General features: G+C 38.7%; 1 pseudogene; it reads left to right on the plus strand.

Annotated features, from left to right (window-relative positions):
* LOC148522659 (uncharacterized) overlaps positions 1–8,783 on the plus strand; it is a 28,760-nt pseudogene extending 19,977 nt beyond the window's left edge.
* The last annotated feature ends 295 nt before the right edge of the window (positions 8,784–9,078 follow it).

Here is a 9,078-nt window from a genome sequence, read left to right on the forward strand (position 1 = left end):
CTACACTGACACCTCAGCCCTCCAAGTGTATAGTAATGCCATAGGTAAACCACTTTATAACACTTCCAATGGGATCGGTATGACTTACCGCCGGCCGCCGGTTCAAATCCCGACAGCGGCAGCCGAACAGTACTGATACGAATTTATGCAGCTGGACAACTAAAAAGAGTCCTGCCATTCCCCAAACTGAGTGATACGAGATCCAGGGAGGGGATTTGCATTTCCTAGGAGTGAAGTCAGCAGGCAAAACCCAATGGAATTAAATGGTAGATGTCAGAGATGCATTCAGCCTGAAAGCATAGGGGTAATCTTTGTGTGATTATGCTCGGAGGTTGAAATGATAGGGACCCAATGTACTTTTTCAGGGTACTGGCAAATGGAGAAACCCTCTATGGAGAACCATTGTATGATATCTTTGTATGATATCTGGTACTTCCCAGAATCCTAATCAATAACCGGTCAATGATCTAGGATACTCACTAATAGATATTTACATGAGGGAGATAGAGAGAGAGAGGGTGGGATGTACTAAGCTCTGGACTTCACCACCTTCAGACATTAAACTGTGCTTTACTCCCTTTACAAGATTATACGGTACAGGATCAATCAGTCCGGAGGAAGAAGTCTCAGAAGAGCTATTAGAAATCAGCAAACTGATACCATCAAACTTGGTAAATCTACAAGCTCCTTATACCAAGGTTGAACATTTTTTTTGGTGTCTCAAAGGTTCGAGTTCTTAAAGATATCTGACAGGCTCATTCAAGATTTTAGAAGTTTTTTCAAGTTTTTCTGGGAAGCTTTTTTGTATTTCTGGAAGGAATTTTTTTGTGCACATTTTTGGTGTCTGGAATCCGCCCTGAAGTGGGTGGTACTATCAGGATGCGGCCTGGGTTTGGCTGCTACTCACCTCTACACCAGCATCCTTGGGCTTAGGTGTTCAGTCACTGGGAGTAGAGGTGAGAGGTGACTGGGTTTTCTCCCTGCCTGGGGTCTGCTAGGGCTTTTTTGTGTGCATCCTTGTTTCTGTGGTGCCAAGCATGGGTGAAGCCATGTTGGTCCATATCACCTGTCTTAACTCTCCCAATGGTAGTCCTGTGGTCACTCAGCTGATCCTGTAATCCAATGACTAGTTGCCCAGGGTATTTAAGTTTGACAACAGGAAACTGCTGCTCAACTTTGCTGTTCCAGTGACTGAGATACTCACCAGTGTTGCTTTGTGTTTTTTCCTTCAGAGTGTTGCTCCAGCCTATTCACAGTTTTCCAAGGTTACCTGTATTAGTTTTCATGCTATTCTCAGTCTGAGAGTTTAGCTCTCTCTCAGAACTCCAGTGTCTTATGTTATTTTCCTGTGTGTCTGTCACAAATTCTCAGATGGATTGTGGATGCTACCCATATTCAGGGAATTGGCTAGACCTATTCCTGAGGCACGGAGTCTAATGTGCCAGCCAGCAGCAGGGATACTCGCAAGAAGGTATGAACTTGGCTGTGTTTGATCGCAGCCCTCAGGTTAGGTCGCAGCCCTCAGGTTAGGTTTCCCTATACAGGTGCTGGCGACCTTGCTTGGAAAGCAGGATACTTTTGCGTAGTCAACTAACCGGGTCAAAACCAAACAGACAAGACGGTACCAGGGAGCAGACGTAAATGGGTCACAGGGATTAGCCACAGTCAGAACCAGATATGGACACAGAACCAGGGGTCAGACAGAATCGGAGTCATGAACAAGCCAAAGTCAGAACCAATAGGTAGGATATGCACAGGAATGCTGGAGTATGTTAATGGAGCCTATACTCTGGCACTGGAGTGCTCCCAGTAACTTCCTTTTATATTTCAGAGTTCAAACCCAGCCCCAATCAATATTCCCTATTCCTGCGCCTGTCTCTTTAAATCCTATGCAGAGCGGCACATGCTCCTATGGGAGCCGCAGCCACCTGCTTCAGAAGTAGAAGAGCTATCTTGGAGAATGTCACTGTAAGAAGAACAAAAGACCCCTTGACATCAGAAAGATCAGATAGATCACTACACTGGTGTAGCAAGGGCTCTTTGAAAAGAGCTTACACTTTCTGTTTTTTCCAAGTGAAGCCACCAAGAGTAAAGACTGGTGAGAGGCACATGGATGAAGGCCCCCCAAGTGTCAAGCTGAGGATCAGGAAGGAGGATCGCTGACCCCTATGGGGAAGGGTCAGCACTGGGTGCCCCTCTGTGCCCGCCAAGGTAAGCCTAGACTGGTATGACATTTATATCTGATTTATAATAATGTTGGAATGCAAGTCATAGCATTAAATATCTATCATATAATAATGTTTTCTAAGCATCGCATAACAACACATCCCCATCACATATAGTAATATTTTTCTAAGACACAACAATATTTAACTATGACACATAACTTTTTTTTACTGCACCATAGAACAATTTCTAACTAATATAATATAATATGTTATTGTTACACCTAATAAGGGGCAACTTTTAACATAATTATTTACGTCAGTTATTTAAAAATATAACTGCGATGTAACAAGGCGGCCGAGGTCTGCGGGTGGAGAGATCTACTCAGCGCTGGAACTGGAAGTCTGTGGAACAACAGAAGAGGAGCTGCCACTGGAGAAGTGTACTCGCTGTATAGAAAGGATTGTGTAATCGTACACACTTTTTTAATCTTTGGCAGACCACCTCCCTCTCATAAGCAAGACTGTAGCTACATTAAGTGCATATAATGGGACTGCTATGGGGACCAGGCCACCTCTGGGCCCTGGCTCTCTCCCTGCACCAAGTTATACTGCCATCTCATTTTTTTAATCTCACCAGAGTGCTGCTGTATTTCATCTGGGCCTAGAGCTGATCTATATGGGCAACGGAGGCTCTGATTCCACAGTCTAATATTATATCACAAATATATGTGAGGTGTCACTCAGGGGATAAGGTTCTGACTACAATTTGGAGAGCTTAGGAAACTCTGAAAATGTGTGAGAATTCATATAAATTCCACACTGCAGGCTCATTGTCAATAGGGAGTGCATTATGGGCATACGTATATAGGCGGTGCAATATGTTAAATCCAGCAACATACTTACCATATGTGCCTCAAGATGCACAAACGGTAGCCCCTTACCATGGTAATTATACAATTAAATGGGTAAGGACGCTTCTATCTCCCACCATGTACCATTACGCCTATATTTGGGTGGACTTATAATCTTTAGAAGTCTGTGTGCCTTTAATATTTTCAGCAAGTGACTAAATTTTGTAGAATTATCACTTTTTAGAGCCATGCTTTATAATGACATAAGTAGGTGATAAATCAGGGGAAATAGACCTGTGTGTTTTACTTGCCCTTTTCTGGACCTCAACATCAAAAACATTTTTTAACCAACTTAGACCCACCATAAACTTACATAGCACTGCTGATTGTCATTAGGTTAGAGCAGGGATTCCCAACCACGGTCCTCAAGGCACACTAACAGTCCAGGTTTTATCGATAGCCATACTTGCACACAAATGACTTAATTAGTACCTCAGTTATATTGATTTAACCATCTGTGCACAATCATGGATATCACTAAAACCAGGACTGTTAGTGTGCCTTGAGGACCGAGGTTGGGAATCACTGGGTTAGAGGTTCCCAAACACGGTCCTTGAGGCTCCACAACAGTTTAAGTTTTAGAGATATCTATGGTGGAGTACATGTAATTTATTTAAAGTGAAAGAGTTGCTAATTAAGCCACCTGTGCTCAACCATGGAGGACCTTGTTTCACAACATCTGCATAAGGCATTAACTAGCAGAAATGATGATTAACTCTTTATGTTTCATTTTCCTCCTCTGAAATTTACTCTACTTCTAAATGAATACTACTTGTTGGAGGGCAATATAAAAAACAAACAAACAAACAAATATTTTTTTCATAAATATAATACTTTTGAAAAAAAAGACATACATAGGCATCAAATTTACTATGTATATATGTCTAAGAAACTCATATTAAGCCTTTATATCACAGAGTCTTTCAGACCATGAAAAACATACATTCATTTAGGTTTGGACAAACATTTGACTGCTAATATATATATATATACTGTAGGTTTATTTATGTAACTATTTACAATGACTAATTGTAAGTTTCCTGCTAATATGTAGGAAAAGTATTTCTGCTGATACTCTGCCCAGACAGTAGGTGATTCCTAAACAAAAAGGTCCCTGTGGTGACATAACAGGATGCCAGAGGCTGCTGTGATCTAAGTAGAATACAAGGTGTTACCACTGCTAAGGTGTAATTAGCATTTCACACTGTAGTAAGTGACCTTAGGAATATTTACACCTCATTTTTCAAGACAAGGAGCTACCCATGGGAAGCTGCTTTGTTATATAAATATAAACTAATGTTATGAGACCCTAATTTACATGTCACCCTCAGTGTAAGAATTCTGACTGGTCATCCTGGGCACTATGGAGAGAGATGGGGAGGGATGACTATAAATAGGCTGTATCAGGCTACTGAGAGCTAATGGCAGAGCTGCTGGTTTAGTTGCTGGTTGGAGAGCTGGACGGATGGAGGAGTAAGAAAGACAAAGATAAAAAAATCTTCATAGTAAGGTAATTATATTATAAATAAAAATATATTGATAAATATTATAACAGTTATAGATTTTTTGCCTTCTATAGAAATGTACACTAATCTATGCAATAATATGCTAATGACATAGGAAGCATCTTATGTAAATTGGCACTTCATACTGGTTATCCTTATCAGCTGCTGCATCCATAGATGCAGCATTGGATCATCTATGTGACCAATGACCTTCTGAGAAACCATCATATTACCGGGGAATTCATTCAGTTAGTAAAGCTGCATCCAAGGAAACAGTCACTGGCTTTAGCACACCCAGAAAACAGGGCTGACATGCTCCAGTTTCCTGTATTGCTGTCTGCCACCTAACAATTAGGGCACTGCAAGTAATCTTGTAAAACAAGATCTGCACATAAGCAGTTTGGCATCTGCACTTTGCCCGTGAAGGACTTGTTCATAATGTAGCCTTCATTGTGAACAAGCCCTGAATGAGTATAATACACATTTTACTCATCTAAGTGACACCCAGTTTCTGTAGAGGTGACTGCCACTTGAAAACTTTTTGAACTAAACTTAAAGGTATTTCCCCTTCAGGGGTGGGCTGGGCCAGGGTGTAGGGGTACATATGTCCCCCAACCCAATCTCATATTGGGCTGCCTTGGACCAGTCAGTGAGCCACTTCAGTTTTTCCCTACACTTTGGTGTTGAACTTATTGGTTCTAGTGAAGATCACAATAAAGCTTCTTCCAGTTCCACTGTATATCTGGCTGCTTTTTCTGTTCTGTAATTACTGGGCTCATAATTACAAAAAAATGATATAGCAGTCAGGCTTCAAATGGAGCAAAAATAAACCATAGGTGGAACCAAAGGGTGATCCAGGTGTGTACAGGACAATATCTCACCAGTGCCTCTTCAATCACCATCATTCACTGCTAGTTCCATGTGTCTGCAGTGAGCATGCTCAGACAGCTGGAGATGCCAGTCAGGACTCAATAGATCATCATTCACTGGGGTGACTAAAGCAAAGTCATGATCAATGGCAGATTACTCTGGGGAACAAACACCTCCTCTTTTCTGTTTCCAAGTGATATAATGCAGTCTGTCTCTATACAAAGCCAATACACAGTGATCCCTACAGATGCAGCACTGACACAGCAGGCAGCTTGCCTCCCTTGGTAGTCCGGATCACAGGTTACAACATGACCTGGAGCTCTACATAGAGAGGCAAGAAACATAGTGGTCCTATGGGTAACTAGACCACTAACTGCCAGTCTAGCTATTGTGAGAATGCAAGTCCCAGCACACCTTGTCAACTGGATATGCTGGGACTTGTAGTGCCATGGCAACAAGATACAAATGTGTTTTTTCTATATTTGTATTTTGCTTTTGATACATTTCATTTAATTGCAACTTTTTAATTAATTTGTATTTTTTACTTTTTAGTCTGCATTAGTAATTCTGTATATGTGTATATATATATATATATATATATATATATATGTACATATATCCATCTTTCACATAAATTAAAATTATAGCTGACCCTGGTGCATCAATATGTGCAACTTGCTTAATAGGCTGCAGTCATAGTACTTAAATATACACACTGTGTATATATGTATACATTTGTGTATATGTGGCATATTTAGCAATTATTAAGTCATAGACCTGATAGTTATCCTTTCTTATTGCCACTATTTGCTGCAATAAGTAATTAAATACAGCCATCATGGCACTAAACACTTGCATGGACAGGGGATTAGATAGGAGACCACCCCTGCAATGTGTGCAATTAAAAAGTAATCACAATTATGATCACTTTAATTTATTTGCTAGTAGCAATTGCAGTACTGAACATGTGCAGTCTGATCACAGTGCATGCGCTATTGGTGAGTGTCAGGTAGGGATCCTACCATTCCTTGTCCCATAAATTTTTTGCAAAATGTAGCCTTTAGACTACAATGTTATCTTTATCATCTGATGGTCATGAAACATAGTGGCAAACTTCCAAGGTTACATATGTTCTAGCAAATTGTTGGAACTGGGACCACCAATTATTGAATGTCTAGTTTCCCTATGATTAGGGCACATATGACATTGCATTGCTAAAGGGAATAAGAGACTATGATTGTGACTGTTGCACTTAGCTAAGAGCCTATGATTACCACCTTCATCTGCCAGCACAAAGCCACTTGCACCATGTTCAAGTCCAGTTACAGTTCATCCCAACTCCAGGAGTCAGGAAAACTGCAGGCAGCGCCATAAGAAGGATGGGCCCCTGCTATTGGCCAGTGCTGTGTGCTTGCCTCTACAGCTACAGTTTGCCAGCCTGCCCCTGTTCTCTTTTCAAAGGCACCCAAGCATTTGGTCCACTGGGTATTTCTCTGCAAATTACTAGTATCAGGGAATTTTCTAGCTAAAATACTACAAACAACAGAAGTGATTCTCTTCCCTATACTTTCTCTCTTTGTACCATATTCCTGTGGTTTTCTCATCCACCATTCACTACCCTGTAAAGAAACCCTAGAATATAAGAACTAGACAATGTTTCAATTACTACCCTTTCTATTTCACAGTTATTATGTCTTTGGGTAGTTAGGATAGAGTTATATTTTGCTACTGCAAATCTCATGAAAACACATCTCTCAGTTTAATGCACTAAGTGTGCTTTTATGATATCTGTATACTACACATTGACTAACTTAAAAACTATTGGCTGTTGATGGTTGTCTGGAAGATATTTATTCATTTTATATTAATCTTCAAGTGTATTTTTGATGTTATTTGGTAAGCAATATAATTTATGTTTTCTTTAACCTATTACACTAAAAATTATTGCTTATACATTTATTAAACACCTGTTTAGAAACTATTTCGTTTAATAATTAGACACTGACATTTCTGTCAAAATGTATTTATATAATTTATGTTCCTCTTATACTTTTGATCAACAAAAATAAACTATTTTCTGGTATTTACATAATCAAATTATGATAAACACAAAAATAAATTATAGTAATATTTAAAGAAACTAATATAATTTCTCACAATATACATAATTTATGTTCATGCAGAAATTGTGTTATCTGCTGCTATAAAACTTGTTTTAAAATTTAATAAACTGACTTTTCCTCAAAGAGTTGCCCCCAAAAAGCTTTTCTTCTTTTTTTTGCACTCTGCACAAAACAAGTTTTGAGTATCTGAATTCATACTCAGGGGAGCAATGCCACCTCCACAATGTAGCAGTTTCTTTAACAGTCTTCTCTAGCTTTTCTGATAAACCCGATTCCTCTAATCACATCACTACTATGGACAGTGCAGGGGGAGAGTAATGTATAATCTACACATTCTAAATTCATAGTTTGAGGATTATGCAATTTGCATAGTAACATTAATAAACAGTGTGTACTATAGAAATATTGGTATCTGATGAAGAGGTCTCTGTGATGAACTTTTGTTTGGCTATAAGGATATAGTACTCTGCAAACTTACACACATATTTAAATAGGTAAAACATGTGTCACATAAGTTAGTGTTTATAAAAATATATCATGGTCTATATATAATATAACACTATAACTATAAAAGTAGATTTACCCCAGTAACCTTTATGCTTTTAAATATATTTTTTTTCTTTCTTATAGAACAAACAAGGAACAGGATTCCCATAAAGAAGACTTTGTAGAAAGTGACATTTTTCTTTGATCAAGCCAACTGAAGACATTATTTCTTCTGACATCTCTGGAGTAATCCCAAAATCTATTCTCATTTCTGGATAGGAGAAACCTTCTACAACTAATTTATTTGTCATCTAATACATGATGAGTCTCATAGGAGAGAAACCAAATCTGTGCTCTAAGTGTGACAAAAGCTTTACATGTAAGTCACATCTTCTCATACATCAGAGGATTCACACAGGAGAGAAACCATTTACATGGCCCGAATGTAGCAAGTGTTTTACCCAAAAGTCACATCTTATCTATCATCAGATGATTCACACAGGAGAGAAACCATTTAAATGCTCTGAATGTAGTAATTGTTTTACCATAAAGTCATATCTTATCAGTCATCAGAGGAGTCACACAGGGGACAAACCATTTAAATGCTCCGGATGAAGCAATTGTTTTGCCCGAAAGTCACATCTTATCAGTCATCAGGGGACTCATACAGGAGAGATCCATTTAAATGCTCTGAATGTATTAAGTTTTTTACTGATATAAGAGATCTTGTTAGACATCATAGGATTCACACGGTAGTGAAACTAAATAAATTATGTAAATGCAGCAAGTGTTTTACTAGAAAGAACACTTATTAATCACACAAGGTGTCACTGTGAGTAACTGAATGCAGAATATATTTTTTAAGTTAACTTGTATAACTGTAATATGCTTACAAATTATCATTTCTTTAATTTCTGAATGTGACAAGTGTTGTATATTCTTCAATCTTGGTAAAGCCTAAAGAGGAGAAACATATATAGTTGATCCTCTACACAAGTGTAATGTAATAAACAAT

This window comes from Taudactylus pleione, unplaced genomic scaffold, assembly GCF_031769625.1.
Source record: "Taudactylus pleione unplaced genomic scaffold, aTauple2 ptg000145l, whole genome shotgun sequence".
NCBI lineage: Eukaryota > Metazoa > Chordata > Amphibia > Anura > Myobatrachidae > Taudactylus > Taudactylus pleione.